Here is a 21,967-nt window from a genome sequence, read left to right as displayed (position 1 = left end):
AGCAAAATATTCCAATATAGTCCAGTAGTCCACAATAGTAGTGGGTTTTCAGTAGGACTGGCAATGTCAGAAGTTGTTGACTTGAGCCTTTTACAGTTTAGCATATTAATATGGCTTTACTTTTTATAATTTGTTTTTATACTTTTCTACTGGAAAAGTAGACTCTACGGTTAACAGCAGGATAAAACAAGACCTATACAACAAGAAATGTAACTTTTTTATCTGATAAGTTCAGTCAAATGCCCTCAGGATTTATCCTGAAACCCTGTACCACAGTTTGTAGAAACTTTATCAGTGTTAGCCATGTGGATAAGTCATGGCCATTACTTGACCGATTTCCTCTGTGTAAGCCTGAGAGAAGGTTTTCCTTCCCTGTGACTCTCCTTATGCATACTCTACATCATCGATTGCTTTTCTCTGTGGCCCCATAATCTCCTTGATCAGAAAATTTGGGACACAACTGAGTTACATGGTGTTACAGTACAGGTTCTCCTCTGTTCTCAGACTTTACTGACCTTGAGAGGCTAGGGCCAAAATGCTGGCTGTCCTTGCAGCCCTTCTGTGTCTCTAATTTTTGGTCTGCAAACTTAGGTTGTTAACGCTCCAGAGGAGATGCTTATTATTATTACCCTACAACGTGGGCAGTTGAGCTCAAAGTTTAACATATCAATACTTGATGGAAAATACCCATTCCATGTTATGTCTAAGATATTTGATATTCAGACAGACAGTGAGGTTAAGCTCAAATAGAGCTCTCCCCCCTAAATTCTCCAGCATATGTTTGTTTTTCAGTGTTTTCATTCTTTAAAGAAACTCTTTACCACAGGCATCTGAAGTGTGTCCGTTTCACTTCCACTATTACCCTTCAGTGCTGCTTTTCTAACGAGTGGTCCAATAAGCAGAAAGAGAGGAGCAGCTCATGTCAAACTTGTAGTTATTTAGAAGGAGCAGAACTGAGAAACATGGTGTTCGCCAATGAGTTAATATTCAAGATCAAACCTGCTAAGAGGTGGTGAGGATTCACACAAACCTTTCTTACCTTCGTGTTCTCTTCCTAGAGATTGAAGTCAGGGCTTTTCCACTTACCTACATCTCCAGCCCTCTTTGAGGTAGGCTCTTACCATGTTGTTACATTGCGCAGGTTATGATGCAACTCCACTGTTCATTCCTCTTGCCTCAGGCTCCCACAGTCCTGGAATTACCTGGAATTATAGGTGTGCACCACTATGCTCAGCTTCTTTCTCACTGTTTTAAAATAGCTTTATCTTTTTAAAAATGTTTCTTTAGTTACTGTGAATTTTATTTTGGTTTTCCTGAGTTTTCACAAAGTCAGCTCAGGAAAATTTTATTTTTCATGTTTCTGTAGAGAGGCAAAGGTAAGAGCTGCCTAGTCCGTCATTTTGTTAATGAGTAAAACAAAAAGAGTTGTCACATATTTCTTCTTTCAATTCTTTGTGTTATGATTTAGATATGAACCACCGTCCTTCTTGAGCCAGGGAGATAGCTCAGCAGCATAAACTCCTGCCTCATAAGCACAAGGTCCTAAGTTCGATCCTCGGTACAAAAAATAAAATGAAATGAAATAAAATTTTAGGGCTGGCCAAATAGCTCAGTGGAATAAAACACCTGCCAGCAGGCATAGGGGCCAGGGGTTTGATTCCCAGGCCTGCCTTACTGGCCCCGCCCCCAGGGTGTGCTGAGGTGGCAATTGAGACTGAGTATGGTGGCGCCTGCCTGTAACCCCAGCTCTTGAGAGGCTGTAAATAGGCGGATCACTGCGAGTCTGATCTAGTAGTGAGACCCTGAACACCATGTGGATCCTTCCCTAAAATATAAATAAATAAATAAATAAATAGGCCCCCAAAGTCTCATAGGCTTGGAAGAGAATTGGATAGGGGAGGTACTATTAGAAATCGTAGCTGCTAGGAGGCGGGACTTAGTTGGAAGAGGCAGCCCCCGAGGGGTGACCTGGAGATGCCACTCCCGCCACGGCTCCTCTCTGCTCTCTCTGCATCCTTGCCGGCATGAAGTGAGCAGCTTTCTCCGCTCGCCCCTGCACTTCTGCCTTGAGGGCAGCTGACTGCACTAAAACTTCGGAGACTGGGAGCCATGACAAACCGGTAAGTTGTGTGTGCTGAATTTTTGTCTTAGTGAAGAAGAGCATAGCTAAGACATCTCCCGATACTGCTTTGGTAACTTTTATGATGAGCAGTCTCTGATTTAAAAGACTTTGACTTTTTAAAGAAATTTAACATGGGGAGAAAGAGAAACGCATTAAGTAGCAACAGCACGTGCGGCTTTACTGAGTGAGGAAATAGGGTGCCCGTGCTCTAGTGTGATGCGGGCAAGCAGCAGCGGACAGCGCGGCTCCCACGTGCACCTGAGACCACACGGGACAGTAACCGACACCTCCGGTGCGCTCCACTGCCTGGCTGTCATGGGCCACAGGCTAGGGGTGTTCAAAGCACTTTCAATTGATTAGATTTTCAACTTAAAATGAGTTTATCAGAAGGCAACCTCATCGCAGATAAAAATCAAGGAGCATCCGCATACTTAGATCAGAAATTGGAAGTGATAATTCACATGGCTGAGGTTCTGTTTACTTAACTCTTATTCTCCAGGTATTCTTTAAAATCATTTCTGTATTCATAATTATATATTTGTGCTGGAAATCAAACCAAGAGGCTTGTTCACACGGGGCAGATGTTTTACCATTGAATTATATTCTTCTTAGCTATTAGCTCTACTTTTAATTCATCAAAATTTCCTGTCCTATATGTAAATAAGTATTAAGACCATCTAATGAATTCTCAATTTATTTCTATTTCCAATATTTTAGCTTCACTTTTCAATTTCATTGAACTTCTCAGCAGAGTTTTCCTGTTTCTTTACCCATGTCTTCACACATTCCATTAGATGTTTTAGATTTCTTTTAATAGTTCTTTCATCTTAGTGACTTCTGGATTTATGACTTGTTTCTGTTCTTTGATTTTGATGACAGAAGTTTTCTTCATTTGACATCTGTTGTTCTAAAGAATTTGTCTTTATCATGCTTTAATAACCTTGGCCTCAACCTGTTCTCCAGGTCTTTGAAGTCATCTCAAGCTCTGGGCCTGGGACCAGTGCTTACTGGTTGAGACTCTCTGACTACAATATTTAGAAAAGTATGGACAGTGAGCTTTTCTGATCTGTATTCTGTCCTTGCCTGTCAATGACTCTAGACTTATTTAGCCTTGTTTTGTTTCCTTTCTCATCACTGGACACAATGTCCAACACCCACAATTCAAAGGAAGGGATACTCTTTGACTCACAGTTTCAGTCTGTGGCCCAGGAATTTAAAGGGCCCTGGTGGAGACAAGGTCCTCAGCCCATGGCAGACAAGAAGTGGACAGAAAAGTGAGAAGCTGGGGACAATAATTATCTTCCTAGCTCGTAAGCTCTGTGTCCTACCCCTAACCAGCTTTCACCCCTCAACTGCACACTTAGTGGTTGAATGAGTCCACTGATAAGCATGTGTCTTGTGATCCAGCTACCTTCTATACAAGGGGAATTTGGGGGAGCCTTTAGAACTAAGCCCCATAGTCTCCCAATTGTAGTGGGTATTATGTGCTTCACTGGAATATGAACATTAACAATGGAAAAGTTAGAATAGATCTCCCTGGATCTAAATTTTTGTTTGTCTTTTATGATTGCTTGATTTTGGGAGAGCTAATTAAGTCCTTCATGCCTCAGTTTTCTTTACTTGTAGAATAAAGATAAAATAATACACCTTGTAAAATCATTACAAAGATTAAATAAGAACAAAGGAAGCCAGCTTTCAACATTCATTTAACTATCTTTAAACTATTATTATTATTATTATTATTATTATTATTATTATTATTTGCTTCACAACTCTAATCTCATTGAGTTTTAACTTCTTTAAAAAAACCCAAAGAATTATGTTGGACAATACTAAGCTAGTGTCATATGCCTCTTCTATAAGATAGCATAAAATTTAATGACTGAAATTCAGAATACAATTTACAAATTATGGTGATCAGCACACAGAACACATTCCCATGTTACCTACAAGGTGGGCACTATATTACCCTTCTGCAGATGAAAAAACTGAGAAAGATCTGCTGGAAAACAGTCAGCTATGTTTCTTCAACCCTGTCTCCGTGCAATTTTTCCTGCATGATTCTAAATTCTATAGGAGTCATTCTGGAAGAAAGTCAGCTGTCTCTAGTCTTTAGGCCAATATACACAAATGGTCTCATGATTTCTCTTCATTTCCCTTAATGCATTATAAACATCACTGGTTTGCTGTTTTATGGCCTTCTGGGCTGTGTTTCTGAGCATTGTTCCGTGCTACATTTCATTTCATAATCTCTTGTCTTCATTTCCAAATGTAGCTATTTGTTCAGCCTGGTTTTGCTCTGCAAGGTGTTATTTACAATACCTACTAATATAATCCTTGTTCAGGGAAAACTGAGGAGCTATTGCCAATTTTTGTGGATCATTGAGAATTCAAGTCTGGAAGAACTCACACAGCACAAGGATTCTGTTCTTATTTTCTTTTGACCATTGCCATGTGTCCACTTATAGCGCACTGTGTGCATGAGTGTGTGTCTATATGTGTGTGTGTGTGATGTGCGTGTGTGTGAGTGTGTAACCTCACTTCCATGCTACACAATAATTTGTGGTATTTTGATTGTTTTGTGGTTCCTCCCAGCACATTTCATCAACCACACACACAGACACACACACACACACACACACACACACGAAACGATAAAGCACACTCACAAAATGGTTTCTGACTGTGAGCACTTTTCATCCCTAACAGAAATCAGTAATAGATTTTCCAATCACAGATTCTAGAAATAAACTCAGAAGCCCACAACATGTGACATTTAAAACTTGGGAATGCTAAAGCTAAACACAAAAGCATCCACCCCCCTTCTACCTACCTCAGGGAAACCCATACAGGGAGTCCACAGGGATCCCACGGAACACACAGCACTTGGGGGCAGGACCACAGCCCACTGCCTATCACTCCTCTCATCTCTTGCCTTCTAGGAGAGAATCCTTTCTTTGGCTTTTGGTTTTATTCCAGAACTATTTAATTTATTCAAGAACTATGCCACTAGCTCAGTCTGGCTGGAGGCTTCACTAAAGAGCAACCCACTCTCAGTTCTAAGCTGTAGCACCTTCCAGGATAGCACATTCCTAGGACCAGATTCACTTACTAGAAGCTTTGAAGTGAGCTGTCTCAATCAGAGCACACCATTTAACCCTGGACTCAAACAAATACCTATTCCATTAGAAATGACATACATTTCAGGGGAAGAATTTAGACTTAGGGAGCATTTTTCATTTTCACAGTTCTGGGGTTGGTTCCTACTAACAGTGCTCATACAATCACTGCCTGTCCTCTCTGGATGGATCTACTTTCCAGGGTCCTTCAGCTCCAAAAACAAACATGGATTTGGTGGAGCAAGAAATTTATTTATTTATTTATTTATTTATTTATTTATTTATCTATTTATTTATATAAAGAATGGAGAAGGAGTTCATGAACTAAAGGTATCTTGCGATAGAACACAGGGCTTCCCTTTATGGGGAAAGGGTAGACACAAAAGTCTTCCTTTGCAGCCGGTACCTTTGCACATGGCATGCTGTTTCATGGTTAGGGATGTGCCTTTTGGTTGACCTGTTGATGTGGTCTTCTGTCCTGGTTCCTGGGCTGTAAGTGCAGCTGGAAGAGCGTTTAGGCAGGTTTGAAACCAAGCAGGAGAGTCACAGGCACTGTTTCCAATGGCAGTCACTACTCTGTTGGAGTGCTGAACCAGTATCAGGCCCTCTGCTACAGAGTTCATGTGAATGAGGTCTGTGTAAAGTGCTAGAATAAGCCTTGGTCTTTAGGTAAGTTACCCAGTCTCTCTCCTCCTTGTGTTTGCTTGTATAAATAGGGAGGTTACTACCTGACTACCCCTTAGAAACTCCTGGTGGGAATAAAAAGAAACTTTCCATACAAGGTACTTCAATGTCTTTGTGTCCTCAGATAGGACATTAAATAGTGTAGTGTTGTATTTCTTTTTCAGAAATGATGACCGATAGCTGACAAGTTAATGTAGTATGCACTGCTCACTTCACGTACTCCAGACTTCCCAGCTTTGATTGTGCTGGATTGTCTACCCGGTAGTTTTTCTCTTCTTACATCAACACGTCTATAAAGCAGCACTCGATTACTCAATTTAAAATCTCCTGTTGAAGATTTTCTGATTTCCCAAACAAGGTCACTTTTTCCTCTACTGAACATTCACAGTTTTTCCTCTCTACTGTAGCAACTATTTTCTTTTTTGAACTGCTACACTTTATGTCCTTCTCTTAGTTTGTACTTATAGAATGTTTGTCTCTGAAGCCCAGAACTTAAGCTAGTCGTACACATTTTTCCTTTCTTCAGATCAGAAAACATTAGGATTGTCAATACATGTTTAATAGACAGGACTGAATAAATTTCATATGATTGCTTTTCTTTTCTTGACTACTGACATTGAGATAAAATTAACAAGCTATTAAATTGAACTATATTGTTCACAATTCGTAGAAACTCAATCATTTGTAGATTTTCTGGTGATTTACAGGGTATTGCCCATGGAATACAACCTGGCTTTGTCCTGAGTAGGGCCTTATTAGGGAGTAATTTTGGTCATGCAAATGCATGGGAAATATGTTTTTAACTGAGAGGAAAAGTGTTTTCATTAATTAAGCAAGTTGTGTTTATTAACATGGTGGGAGCCCTGTAGAGCAAAGTGGGTTTACACACACACACACACACACACACACACACACACACACTCAAATACACACATGCAGGAAGATGCACACACACACACACACACACACACACACACACACAGGTAATTGGCAGAATGGATTTTGTCCTCTTCTCTAAATTTGGATTTAGAGAGAAGTCTCTATAGAATATTGTTTCTCCTTGAAAAATATGCCTCTTCTGTCCAAAGATTAAATGGGGAACTTCTAGGGATAAGCCTTAAAAGATAAAGAAGAAAGTGGGTTGTCTTTGCTTTTCCCCACGGAGCCCTGCACTAGTTGGAGCACTGTCACAGTCCAGGCTTATTTACAAACATCCATAAGGGATACTTTGATTGAAAAGCACACACTCTGAGCAAAAGGCTCTTAAGTATTGCATTTGTTCTCTTTGAGGAGAGAGGCATGCCAGGCTAGAAGACACACTTGCTACTTGGAAAAAAGCTGGGCTATTACAACTTGCACATTAAAGAGAAAAGCTTTTCCCGCAGGCAAGAGGGAGGCATTTGTGTTGAAGAAAGTGACATCAAGGGACCAAATTTGGAGCTTTTCCTAAGGAAAAGCAAGAGAGAATGCAACACTGTATTGGGAGGACTAAAAATAACAGTCCTGGGGTTTTAAGACTTTTCCAAATGTATTTTTCCAAATACATTTTTATTTGGATAATCTCTCTTCCAAATGTGGAAGTGGTCTTTGGCAACATGGGAAACAGAAGAGTAGAATGAGTTTCAACACATAGACTAGAGGTGAAGTTTTCCTTCTCATGTAAGATATTAGTAAGTCAGAGAAGACAAACCAGAAAATAGGCTTCTATGAAATGTGTGTCCATCAGCTCCTCTATGAAGCCACTTCATGAAGACATGTGCAGTTGCACCTGTGGGCATATTTTATAAAATAAGTCTGAGGGATTCCTCATATAGCCTAAAAGCAAGGCAAATAAGTGAAATCTTAAATCTCATTGCTTTAGAGATATAAATCCTTTCTGGAATATAAAACAGAACAACAGACACTCCAAAATAAACAAAGAAACCCTCTCACCATCAACAACAGAGCAACAAAATTTTCCAGAAGCACCACGGTTTTGTAAGAGAAAAGGATTGCTTTTAATATTCATGTCTAGAATGTCCGAGTTCCCTGCCATCAACCATTCAGCTTCTGTTCAGTATCTTTTATCTAACATTTCAATACAAATACTATTTTTGTGTGAAAAATCCCATCTAATCTTTTCTCCTGATGATAATCCATTCATCTTTTGAACAAGTATCTGTTAAGGAAAGAAAAATCAAAATGAACTATCATGGTTCGAGGCATTGAAAATGCAGTAATGAGACTGCTATTAATCAGCTTTCAGACAATGGCAGGTCATTGGATCTTTGACCTGGGCTGTAGAGACTCCTCCTCGCTCCACCTTTAACCCCAATACTTGAACCAGAGTCCAGAAACACTGTTGGCCTCTGGTGATTCTCAGATGTCTTCTCCCAAATTACTCAGAGAGTTGAGATCCCACCTGTTGTATTTTATATGTAGATTACCTGCCAATTTCACATGTAGTCTAAAAAGATGGGGCTTTTGAAGGGTGACTGGATTATAGGAGGTCATACCATGTTTGCCATTAGAAGGTAAATTTTTGGGGGAGAGGTGGGTCACTGGGGGTGTAGCTCAGAAGGTTGTGCCTTTCTCCTGGTTTCCTTTCTTCAGTAAACAGCAATTTACTGAAATAGCACCAAGGCAGCTTGAATCTGTGTTTTTCATATTACAAAATCTCCCCCCACCTTCTGCTTCATACAGGCTATGCTATGAGTAGATTTCTCTTGCTGTAAATTTATGCCATATTGCTTTGGCCCTGGAGCCAGTAGACTATGGGCTTAGGCCTTTACAAACTGTGAGTCAAAGCAAACTTCTATTCCTTTCAATTGTGAGTGTTGAGTATTTTGTTCTAGTGAGGATGACAGTGACTAAAACAATATTCAGTCTCTTCTTAAAAAGGTAAGTTATTAAAAAAGTAGGTTTCCTTTTGATAGTACCAATTATAGTTCTTTGACAGTGATATAATTTCTAATACCATATTCCTGTGGTTTACAGTAAAGCTTTAGAGTACCTTTTGAAAATCCTTGAAGGCTGCTTAAATTTGTTCTGTCCAGATGATAATTATAATTGCTACACCTACATATTCTTTCCTTTGTTTTTGATTGGTTGACTTCTTTCTTGTTGAATGCATCTCCAGTCTTTGTTATCCCGTTATGTGAAATATTCTGTATCTGCTTTTTGTTTAATCTCCCTAATGACCCTCTGATGCTTGCGTTGTTTCATTTTATGATTAAATTTGTTGAAGCTTGATGGTGTGAAGTAATGTGTACAAAGAGGGTTCCTACATGGCTGAGCTGATCCTCAAGCTAGATCACCAGCATTCCAGGGTACAAGTTCTGAAACACATGCTGCACATCTCCTGGGGGAGGCTAATTGTAGCTGCATCCCTCTGAGATTTCTACACCAATCCTGCAGTGAACAAAGAGGCACTAAAGGATTTCCTGCACCCAAACATTGCTTCATGTCCCTGGATCTTTTCTTAACTGATGATGAATCTTTTGATCATTAGAAGTCTTTCACATTTTTGAGGTTTTGAAAATTTTACATTTTAAGGGGTCAGGGAGATGGCTCAGTGGAATAAGCGCTTTCCTGGCAAGCACAAGTGACTGAGTTCAATCCCCAGTTCCGCCAAAGAAAAAAAAGAAAAGACAATTTTGCATTTTAGGGAGTTGTACCCTAAAAGTAATGACTAGCTCCAAAATCCTGAGATATCTAAATCTTCGTCCACTAAAGGGATGAAGAATTATTTTAAAAAGCTACAAATAAGATGTTTGGGAATATTCATGTATTTTGTTAATGTATTCTCTCATGTGTGGATATTTATTGCTATGTAGATATCTCTATGCTCGGTTCTTTAAAGGTTAACTTTGAGACTCTAACATAGGGATAAACAATATTTTACTCCGATGGCATAAATGAAACACACACGTTATTTATCCTCAGTTCACACATGCAAAATTCTTGCTCATCAAGGTATTTTTGTTTTCACCACTGAGGTCCTGATCCCCACGGGGAGTGCTCTAATGAGAATCACTTACAGTAAACCTGAAGGAAGCCACTTCACAGTATGTTGTCAGCTAGTGATAAGTGTGATGAAGAAAGATGCATCGGAATCAAGAAACAAAGCAAGGTGGATCTTTATTTTACCTAAAGTGATCAGAAAAAGGATTTCTTTTTCATTGGTAGCTTTAGTCATTGTTAAGTAATTCAGACTTTTGAAACAGTTCTTTCTAAAATCATATGTACAGTGTAAAATAAGGGAACAGAGAATATCTTGTATTCTCTGAGCAAATTCTATGATTCTGCAAAGTCTTTTTTCTGCAAGTTTTTCAAACCTCTTGCTTGCATCTGTTTATTTCTGGCTCCCCCTTCCCATCATCTTCTGGCCTCTTCAATTAGAGTAATTTTTATCTGTTCTACAAAGAGAAATTTCCTTTAAATATATTTTTAGAGACATGCTTCAGACAGGATGACTCATGACCTTTTGACTGTAAAATATCATAATATACTGCTTAGATAGATTCTGAGCCTAACAAATTCTAAATCATTATTGCTAGACATTGGGTGTGAATGGATAGCCTGTCAAGTGAAGTGCAACATGCAGCAACAAGCTTTCCCTCCCCTCGGAATAGCTTATGGATCTTTCATAGTGATGTAGGAGAAGGACTTCCCAACCTGGAAGGAGTTCCTGTGCTTTAAAACTGAAAGAATGAGTTTTTAGAGGTTAAGAGCAAAATGTATTTACTGGGACAAAGAAAGCTTCTGTCCGAGAGAGGGACAGAAGGGGACCAAGCTGGTTGCTAAGGGTCCTGTCTTTTCTAGGGGTTTTATAGAGCAAAACTATGAGGTGAGGTGGGTCTAAGGTGGGAAACATGGGAACTCCCAAGGTGGGCATGAGGTGGCACAAAACTATGGTCCACCATTAAGAATAAAAGTGTAACTGCTCAGGTAAAATAGATTAAATCCAGGACCAAATGAGGAAGCTAGTCAAGTAGCAAACTGGCATGAATTCAGAACAGGGGCTCTTCCTGTAGGGAGTTGAGGTAGTGACTCTTCCTGGCTTTTTCAAGGTGATTGATATGTGTTTAGAACATCAATCTCTGATGCCCATTCCTAGGGAGGTATGTGGCTGTATTTGTTTAATCTTTTGCTTGAGATCTGGCTCATAGCGGGGTGCCTGAGTTCCTATAGTTGTAAGGTATCTTGTTTTCCATATTGGGTTGTTTGAGGGCCCAGCCCTGTCTAACTACCTAGAATATTTCTTTCTAACTCAGCTGCTTACAACAATAGATCCATTGATGGATTGTTCAGTCTAGAATTTTCTGTATATTTTTTGGAGTTTTGTTCTTCTCTTTCAATTAGAATTGAACTAAAACTATACACCATGACCAACTATCATCTTACACCCACTGTACCTTTTTATAGAGCTGAAAACTAAGCACTCAACATTGAAGTAACTTCTGCAAGGGTGTTCAAGCTCTGGTGATTCAGGGAAACCCAGATTGTGGTCCTTTCTGTCAAACATCTGTCATTGGCTTTTGCTTTAGTTAGCTTGCCATTGCCATTGCCATAACAAATAGTTGAGAAAAATCCATTAAAAAGGAAGAAATATTTATTTGGCTGACAGCTTCAGAGGTTTCAGTTGAAGACTGACTCTGTGTCTGTGGCAGGAATGGATAACCAGAGTTGTGTTCCTGTCATGGCCCTGGAGATGGGAGCCAAGGAGGCAGGATCCCAGAATCCTCTTCAGGCACTTGTGGTCTGGCCCATAGGGAGTGTCTCTCTCTTCCAAGTTGGAAAGTCACCTTGTCTTCCATATTGTCTCCACCCCCCCCCCACACACACAGTGACCTAACTTCCTCCCCTTAGCTCCATCCCCCAAGGGTTCCCTCACCTCAGTAGCACCATAGACTAGTGACCCAGCCTCTGTGAAACCCTGGGAGGTAAGCCGCTCTTCCTGAGTGGGGAAGCCTGAGACTCCAGCCAGGTCAGGCTGATCCAACAGTGTCCCAAGCCAGCGGGTCAGTTAACAAAGGTCATCTGGGAGAGGAGTGGGGAATTGAGGAGGGGACAAAGGACAGGAGACACGAGAAATGGAGACAAGACAGGATTCTGATCAAGTCTCGTTTATTCAGGGGAGGTGCTGGGTGTATATAGTGGAGGCATAGGGAAGTGACGTAAGCGGGTAAAAGGCATGAGTAACTAGGCAACCGGGCTATGACAGGAAGTCCCACCTCCGGGGCATAGCAGGAGACTTATGGGAAATAGGCAGGGTAAGAAGAATTAAGAACTTAGCTCAGCAGAGGTAGGGGAAGAGGAACCCAGAAACCCGCTTGCAGTAGGATTGGAGGCCTGGAGTTATTGTGCCTCCCACACAGCAGCCTACTACAGGTTCCAGATCCCCAGCTTAAAGCTCAGCACTTTGTCCCATTCCACCCCAGAGCTGCAGTTCACATGCTAACTTTGTCCCTTGCCTCTGGCTAGAACATAGAAACAAACTAGACAAATCCTGTATCAGAACAGAGCCAGGGTCAGAGGGGAACAGGCGTGTGGCCCCAGGGTGTACTTGTAACTTCTCTAATTCAAGAGGCAGGCTCAGGCTGTGAGGCAGCTGCTCTCAGAAGCTGCTCAGTGGCCTGCTGCACTGGGGGCCTCTCCGGTGCTGCATGTGCAGTCACCCCAGCATTTTGAAGCTGTTATTACTGTGTGTCTGCCTAGGTGAGTTATCACTGAATTCCTTTCTGACGCATCTTTTCCTTCTGAAGATAGAAGAACAGGACCAGGAAGCGGAAGGCTGCTGCGCAGCAGGTCCCCTGGGTTGCTGGTCAGCTTGGCTGCTTTCCCCCAGCGTCTCTGCAGAGACCCCTGGAGAAGGCCGCTTGTCAGTTATCTTAGGGCATGCAAAAGGCATGCAGGAAATGGCTTCTTAACAAGCAGCGCAGGGGACTCTAAAGAAGGTGGACAAAATTAGAGCCGACATTCAAAGCAGCAGGCAGGAGGGGGAGATCCCTAGCATTTCCTAGGCTTTCCTTTCTAATCCTCTTTTCTTTTTCCTTTGAGGATGCTAATAGAGTGAATACCCGGGTGGTCCAGGAAAAGCAGCAGTGGCAATTGCAGTGAAAAGAAATGTAATTTGAAGAGAAAAATAGCTTTTGTTCACTGGAGTGGTGTGTGTGTGTGTGTGTGTGTGTGTGTGTGTACACGCGCATGAATACTTCACCACATATGAGATGGCGCACTAAAAGCAGAATAAATTCTGTGTTTGAAACAGAGCCCTCCTGGTACGCATCCTGACCCAGTCACTCATTTTCTGTGAGTGCCAGGCAACTGGCACTGGGTGTGGTGGCAGGAAGCTCTGTGTCCCTGTGATCAAATAAAGAGTGTGACTAATAAATTGTCTAGTTTTTCACCCATACAATTTTAAGATTCTATCTTCAAAAGTCACCTTTCAAGATGGTAGGTGGAGAATGATGTCACATATGTGATGCTGCATCGGAGGGCCAAGGACTCCAGCCTCACCCCACCTGACTTGTCTCTCTCCACAACATAGAAGGAGAAGGAGAGTCAGCACAGAAGACCAGTGCAAAGGGAAAGCAATTTTATTGTGGATATTGTAAGAGCTGCTGGCAAAGGGCTGCTCCAGAGGAACTGGGGCCCCAGAGCCACCACACTGCTGAGTCTGGGGCTGCAAGGCTGTTTTATAGGGTAGGTGCCAGGTATTCACCTCCCTGAGGGTCAATACTTAATTGACTGGAGATTGGACTTGTTGCTAGGGGCTTGGGTTTGTTGCTAGGGGGCTTTGACTTTTGTGATAAATGGGGAACTTTGAGGGGAGAGGTAACCTATTTAAAGAGGGCTTTCTGTGGGACAGTGTAGCTACACAGAGGAGTGTCAATGGCCGAAACTGGCAGCTCTGCTGTTGGCTGAGATGCAGGGGCCTGTCCTTTCCACCTCTTAGTGAGGCCAGGTGCCTAATCTAACCCTACCTCAGGTTCCCACATTTCCCTACATAAACATAGTAATGTGAGCTGACTCAGAAGCTGTGAGATGATTTTGAAATACATAGACATGTACAAACACACACACACACACACACACACACACACACACACACACGCACATACAGATGCGTGCCCATGCTCAGTCATTTTCAAGTGCTTGGGAATTCTCCCTAAAGTTAGCTATGAGTCCTGGGTTTATTTGTCTTTAATTATGACCTTCTTAGCTAGGCAGTCATTTTTCTTTTTTCTTCGTAATGCAATCGTTTCCACCCGGTAACTTTGCTGTGAGATTCAAATGAGGAAACTTGTAAAATGCTCATTCTTCTTGCCAGAGAGATGAAAACACATGAGAGCCATCATCTGATCTCAGAATGGTAGGACTTTCGAGAAGAAATACGTAATTAGGGTTTTTCCTCAAAGTCAGGATTTGGAAGTTACTTTGTAACTTGTTTTTCACACACCTGTGTTGGCTGGATCACAGAGTTGACTCATTCTCACAAGAGAATGTTAATTGTGTCAACCTTTTCTGGGCTGTTAGATGGCTTTGTCCCCACCTTGCCCACGTCTGCTACTTGCTGCCTCTAGCAGGGATGGAGCAATAGTATGCTCTGTGGAGCTTCTGCCTTCCGTGCTGGCATTCGAATGTTGCTGATGTTTTACAGATGTTGGCCCAGAGTATTACTGATGACAGCAACACACCTGGAAAACAACATTTCTTGTTTGTTCCTTTGGCATTAATTTTCTGAATTGATGCTTCCATCTCAGAGTGTCTTTCTTTTCTGAAATTTAGAGGGCAGGAAGAGCTGAACTTGAGAGATACTCCGCCAAGGTAGAGAATTTGTGCACTCACTGAAGCAGATGCTTGTGTGTTTTGACTCAAGCTTCCATTCATACTGAGTTGGGCTTTCTGTCTACCTTTCAGGTAAATGTCCCAGAGCAGAGGAGCACTTTTAACAGATAGAGGTAGCCACAGAGATTCTTGGAACTCAGACAAAATGACTTACGTTGTAAAGTTAGTCTTGGGACTTCAGCATTTTCTGTCTGTGTAACCTAGGGCAAGGTACATAATCTGTTTAACTGAGTTTTCTTTCATCCAATGTTAAGGACATAAATTATGTTTAATAATACAGCGAATGCTGAAATTAAAAGCATATATTACAATAAAAGGTACAGTGCCACTAAGTCCCCTCAGTACACTTTTACTTCAAGCACAGATCCTGCAACTCCTGCAACTTTCTGAAGCAGTGCTGAAAGTACGCTATCCTGTCTTCACTTGTCATGGCATGGTAAGCTCAGCGTGCTGAAGAACAATTTAAAAAAGCTACATCTGATAATTTCAACCACATCTGTAGTCATTTCAACTTTGGGAAAGAGCCAGAAGTCACAGGGTGCCAACCCAGTGAATAAGGAGGAAGAGGAGCCCTGGCCATGTGACCAGGGGCCTGTCCTAGCACTGGACAGCACTCAGCAGCAGCAGCCACTGAAGGCTCAGTGCTGCTTCGTAAACACTCCAAAGATACTTCTAGCACTGTTCAGAATGTGGCAGGAATGACAGCATAACTGTCTTCAAAGAGAGGGAGTGTTTTGAGGGGGTTAATGGCACTGTGTCCTTTAGTGTAAAACATTTTTAAACAGTCACTTCATATTTTGATCTCACTGCTTTCCACCTGGGGTATGTCCAAGACCCCATGGATGCCTGAAGCAACAGAGCTGAACCTTGTCCACACTATGTTTCTTTCCCTATGCATAGATACTTATGCTAACGTTTATAAATTAAGTACAGTAAGAGACTAATAGTCATATTAATATTAATATAAAAGAATTGTAACATTATATTTTAATAAAAGTTGTGATTATGATCTCTTTCTCAAAGTATCTATTGTACTCACCACAGTTGTCCTTGGGTAACGGATATAGCAAAAGTGAAGATTCACATAGGAGACATTATAGATGTTGAATATGAATATTAATCCATGTGGCTGGTGAAATAGCTCAGCAGACTAAGCAGCTGTTAAGAAAGTGCAGGGACTGGGGTTCCATCCCCACCACCACATGTCATTCTGGCCCCGCCCCCGGGCGCACTTAGCCCACAGAGACCAGGCATGGTGACACATGCCTGTAATCCCATTGCTGGGGAGGCGGAAAACAGGAGGACTGCTATGAGTCCAAGCTGAATAGTAAGACCCTGTACCTGACACATTAAAAAAAAGAATCTTAGTCCTGAAAGAAATATGCCTCATACAGTACCCGTATCACAAGCACAAGTTCCATATACTTGGTGTGTGTGTGTGTGTGTGTGTGTGTGTGTGTGTGTGTGTGTGTGTTTTCATGATTCTAGCAAATGAAATATGGCCACATATTGAAATTAACATCTATCACAAGTGACTCTTTCCTGCAGCTGAGGAACCACCTTGGGGAAAGCGAACATAGTCAAGTCCGTTCTTTCTACTTGTTTATTTCTGTTAGTAGCTGTTGGCCGTGTGTGACAACTGCATTCAACTTGGGGAGCTGGGACATGCACATGACATCTTATCCTTTTTTTTTTTTTTTATCTTGTCCGTCTCTTCCTCCCCACTCTTTCCATTTCTTGATTCCCTTCCCATTTGTAAAAACTCTACCTCTTGGACTGTGTTATATATCTTTTATTTTGTTTTCATTTATATTTTAGGTTTCTCATACAGGAAAACCCATGGGATATTTGTGCCTGTATGTGATTAATTTCACTAGTCTCAAGGTGCATCCCTTTTGGTGCGAATGACTCGTTCACTTTTCCTTTTTCTTCGGACGTAAACAATTGCATGTGATTCGGCTGCGATAACTCTGTCTGGAACGCCTCACGCTGATATGTTGTCTAACCTCTAAGAGCTTGTCTTAATGCAAAAATCAGCTGAGCAAGTGTCCAAATTGACCAGGCCAGCCAAATCTGGAGCACGCAAGGTTGTGTTTATCCTAATGAACTGTCTCCTGGGCGCACGCAGTGCTTCCAAAGTTCAGGAATGTTTATTATCTCAGGCATTGCTGGGAGTTCCGCTCTTTGTGAGGCCCTACCACAGTGTTCAGGGGGTAGCTGGTGATTCATTAATTTGCTGTGATGATTTGTCCTAATTATTCTAATTACTGCCTTGTCTCCTAGAGCAGCTGACGCTGGAAGCAGAGGGTCAGTCACCAGTTGTGAGTCCTGCAGCGGCTGAGGATTCCGGGCACTAGACCTGCAGCATTTGCCCTCATTCCCTGTCGGGAGGGCTTTGCTTCTGCCGCTGGGCCAGACGTGTCCTTGTTGGAAGTGGTGCCCTGGCCTTCACTGTGGTCGCTGGGGTCCTATTATGCCCTTATCCGGTTCTTTTTTCTCCTCTACTCCCTCCAGGAAAGGAGAAACCTGATTGTTGGTCCTGCTTCATCTTCACTACCTTGCTGTCTTGCCAGCTCTATTCTGAGTGCACTTTGTTCCATCAACCATTTTCTTGCCTCCATCTTCTGAACAGCTCCTCAACCCACTCTGGCATCCTAAGAACTGGTGACAAAAAACTTCTACTTCTTATCACACACTACCAAGTGTGAAGGTGGAGACTGACCTCCAAATTCAGACTGTCCATGAATGTCACCTGCCCGAGGTCATACACTGAGGTTGTGCATGTCTTCATGGCTAGCTTATGTCACTCAGGAGGCAAGTGATAGGTGGAGGCCGTGCCAGAGCATTGTGGCTGTTCTTGGCCTCCTATGCTTTCTGCTTATGTGTCGTGCTCCCGTTGCTGTTTTCCTTAGAGTCTCATCCTTGAGCTCCTTCTCTGTCATTATAAGGACTCTGCCCTGGCTGCACCAGCAGGACACCTTACGGTCCCCACTGGAAGGGGCTGCGGGGTTTAGCTGAGCACTGAACCTGACTTGGAGGGGTAAGAAGGTCTGTGCCTTCCTGACGTCGCCTACCTCTCCATCTTGAGTGGTCCTTTCCACATCTCTGGCTATGTGAGGCATTGTCGGATCTCACCTCAGGTAGTATCCATCTCTTAAGCCCTTTCAGCCAATTTCCCTGGGCAAAGGAAGAGTTCAGGACACACAGGAATGTGGCTTATCCCCTAGAACATGAGCTGACCCTTAGTAAGATCTATGACCCAAGGCAAGGGGAAAGGACCGTGGTGACAAACATCAAGGGGTCCAAAACAAGACAGCGCTGATATCTGAAAGACTTAACTAAAAAAGATCCTGGGTATCTCCTTGTAAAAATTACTAAAGGATTACCACAACCAGGGCCAGCCAGGTATCTCAGTGGATTAAAACACTTGCTTAGGCAGATGCGGGGGCCTGGATTCAATCCCCAGAGTGCAGCCCAGCCCCATCCCAGGGGCGTGCTGAGATGGCAAATGAGACTGGGCGTGGTGGCATGCGCCTGTAATCCCAGTGCTTGGGAGGCTGAAAACAGGAGGATCACTACAAGTCCTATCTGTAGAGTGAGACCCTGTGAACCACGTACTAAACACATTTTAAAAAAATCATCACAACCCTGGCTGGGCTTTTTTATCCCATTCCTATGCCTACTCCTACTCCTACACCTACTTCTCCTCTTCCTTTTCCGATTACTATTCCTACCTAGCCTACCTACCTTTTCCTCAGTCAGCCCTTCACAGGTCTGTAGATCACGGGCACTCATTTCTTCCATTCCATAAGGACCAATGAGTTACATTGTATTTATTTATCCAAGCAGGCTGGCAGTTTTGTGAGGTTAGAGGCTACATGTTCTCTGGATGTTGACAACCCCAGTGCTAAGAGTGGCCTGTGTCCCATGTGCGCCTTAAGTCTAAGACACAGGGGAACTTCAGAAGAATGGTCTGAACAGAGAAAAAAATGAAGGAAGCTGTCTTAGTTATATTTCTCATTGCTGAGACAAAATACCAGACACTGAAAGCTGGAGGAGGAAAGGGTTATTTTGGCTCACAATTGGTAGAGGATTCAGTCTGTGGGGGGAGGGCTCCACGGCAGAGTGGCCATCGCAGGGGAGAATCACTGTGTGGAAGGTAGAAGACAACAAAGCAATGAGGGAGAAGGCAGCAGGTGACAGTGGCAGGCTTCCTACATCTTATATTCTGTCCAGTCTATGTGTCATTAAGGCAGCAGCACTCGTACCCTGGGCGGACCTGCCCTTTAATTGCAACTCCAGCCAGAACTATGCTAACCCAGGAGTGGACTAGCAATCATACACCTTAATCCAGGCCTCACACCTTTAATCCTGGCATCACACACTTCATGCCAGCATCACACACTTTGGATCCAGCCACATCTGATAATCCCCACCTACGGCGACATAAGGCTTTAGCAGGATGTCGAAACACGAGCCACAATAAAAACAAAGAGCAGGAAGCCTTGTGCTTCTCTCTGTAGATTTTTGGTGAAACACTTGGCTTGTTTATATAACAAAGCTGTTTGGAGGTACAGATTCAAAAACAGAATAAAAATTAAACCAACAAGCAAAAAACTGTGAAGAGTATCTACCTGCAAAAGATTTTATTTAGTCATAGTTCATCTTATTAGCTAAACTGTGGCTTGGCTTGTAGAACCCATTGCACATTATCAGCTATTTGCTGTGTACATTCACAAATCTGAGGCTATTACGATCAAGGTTGAGGAATGGAGAGACAACTAAGCAGACCAAGGGCCTGCTTTGGCAAGCACAGGGGCCAGGGTTCGATACCCAGTCCTGCAGGCTGCTCCAGGCCTGCCCCTGGGGTGCACTGAGCTCCTTACTGAAGCTGGGTGTGGTGGCACACGCTTTTAATCCCAGCGCTGGGGGAAGCTGAAAACAGGAGGATCACTAAGAGTCAGAGCTACACAATGAGACCGTGTGCCAAATACAGAGAAAAGAAAAAAAAAAATTCCAGGTTGACTTCCTATGCAACTTGCAACTTTCAAGCTGGAGAGATACACACAGCATGTTATAGGATTGGACGGTTTATTTTTAAATTCAAATTTTAAAAGAAAAATAAGGACAAAATGAAACTGTTTGAATGCTTGATAAAAACATATGATATTTATTAATAATGAAGTCGAGCTTAATGGAATTCAGTTGAACTATTAAACTGTCCAGTGAGTAGAAATTACTGCCAGTTCTTTGATCTTTTTATATAATTATAGTAATGATTTTGACTTTTTCAGACTGCAGCTCTAGGGCAAAATACTGATTAAAAAAAAAAAAAAAAACTTCAGGTCATTTATTAGCATGATGCATGAGAAATTAGGGCTCTTGATAGAAATTTGAGAAGGGCCACTGCCCTGGAGGAAGCTGATCAGGAAGCAGAGGATTTTTAAGTACGGGTAAGGTGCTGGCCCTCTTCACACCTCACCTTTCCTGCAGTGGAAAGTGGTGGTGGCTGAGTCAGGGTGCAGATGGCCGGAAGGAGCCACAAGGAGCCGCTATCGCTGAAGCCAGCTTGGAGCATCGAGCCGGATCTGGCCAGGGCCGCAGCTGACTGTGTCTAGCTAGAGTCACTGTGCACTCAACGCCCCTGCGGACACAGAGGGGATTTGCCTGACAGTTGTGCTAGGGTAACGCATGTGAACTAGAGCTGCTTCGGGCCAATCAGGACTCTCATCCAGCTGGGGCCAGGTCTCACTCTTCTCATGAAGTTCTCCTCAGTTTCCTGGGTCTCACTTTTCTCCTCTGTCCCAGTTCATGTCTATGAAACTTCTGGAGTGTTTTGAACTAAAGGGGATGATGTGTGGCTGATACCTCTGAAACAGGAGAAAACAGACTTTTGCTGGGATTGTCCTGGGAAGTGAATAGGGCTCATGCGCCTTGAAAGCAATTATTTTCCTCTTTTTTTTCTCTCTCTCTCTCTTTCTTTCTTTCTTTCTTTTCTCTCTCTCTCTCTCTCTCTCTCTCTCTCTCTCTCTCTCTCTTTCTTTCTTTCTTTCTTTGGTCTTTCTGTCTTTCTTCTTTCTTTCTCCTTCCTTCCTTCCTTCCTTCCTTCCTTCCTTCCTTCCTTCCTTCCTTCCTTCCTTCCTATTTTTAGGACAGAATGTACAGGGTTTCACTGCATAGATCAGACACCTACTGATCATCCTGTTTATAGCCTCCCAAGTGCTGGGATTAGGGATTACAGGTGTGCGCCACCAGACTCAGTCTCAATCTCCAGCTCAGCATGCCCTGGAGGCGAGGCCGACATCTTTAAAGAATGAAAATTAATTGAAATGATAATTTAAATTACTCTTCAGCATAAGGTCAACACAAATGCTAAAGGGTGAGGCCTTAGGTTTGGATCAGTGGTTTACAGGTTAGCATCATTTGCCTTTTATTATTTTCCCAGTAGTATTACCAAGATTTAGGCACAAGGGCAGCCCTCTAACTTAGAAATGGCTTGTACTCATCAGAAACAATTGTGCCTACATGTTTTAAACTTTTGTACTGAATGAAATCTGTGCAAAAAGCTTTAGTATTTACACTGCCAGCTGAATAAGGAAATTGATTTACTAATGGACTGTTGTTTAATGACCCATGACTATTTCCTTGTGGCTGCTGGTAAGTGCTGAGAAAGAGATTGAGGATGGAGTTTTCCTCTCCTTATCCCTAACATACACCAGCATCTAATGGTTTACAGGGGCTAGTATAAGGGCCAGTCCCTTCCCAATGCTAAGCTAGATAAGCTTCAGGCCAGTTTGAAGTCTAGGACATTTACCACGGACACAAAATTTAAACCGCCAACCAAGAAGTGAATCAGGTGACAAGTCTTCGATTCTCTGCTGTAATCCAGCATTTTTGAAACTCACTTCTGTCAGGAATCAGGGAGTAATATGAGATATCAAGTATTTTTAAATTGATATGAGAGGGCTGGGGAGGTAGCTCATTGCCATAAGTGCCTACCTGGCAAGAGCAAAGTCCGGAGTTTAATCCCTGGTACGGGGGGTGGGGTGGGGGGGGGAGAATTGATATAAGAAAGGAGTTTCCTGGGATTTTGGGATATTATGGATATATGATGTAGTGAGCTTAAAACCAAAAATTAAATCAAAACAAAACAAATAAAAAATACCACACACAAGAAAACAAATATAAGACAGTTATCAAAGCCAGTGCA

This window comes from Octodon degus, unplaced genomic scaffold (genome assembly GCF_000260255.1).
Source record: "Octodon degus isolate 3935 unplaced genomic scaffold, OctDeg1.0 scaffold00014, whole genome shotgun sequence".
Lineage (NCBI taxonomy): Eukaryota > Metazoa > Chordata > Mammalia > Rodentia > Octodontidae > Octodon > Octodon degus.
The sequence above is the reverse complement of the archived record's forward strand: the minus strand, read 5'-3'. Positions refer to the sequence as shown.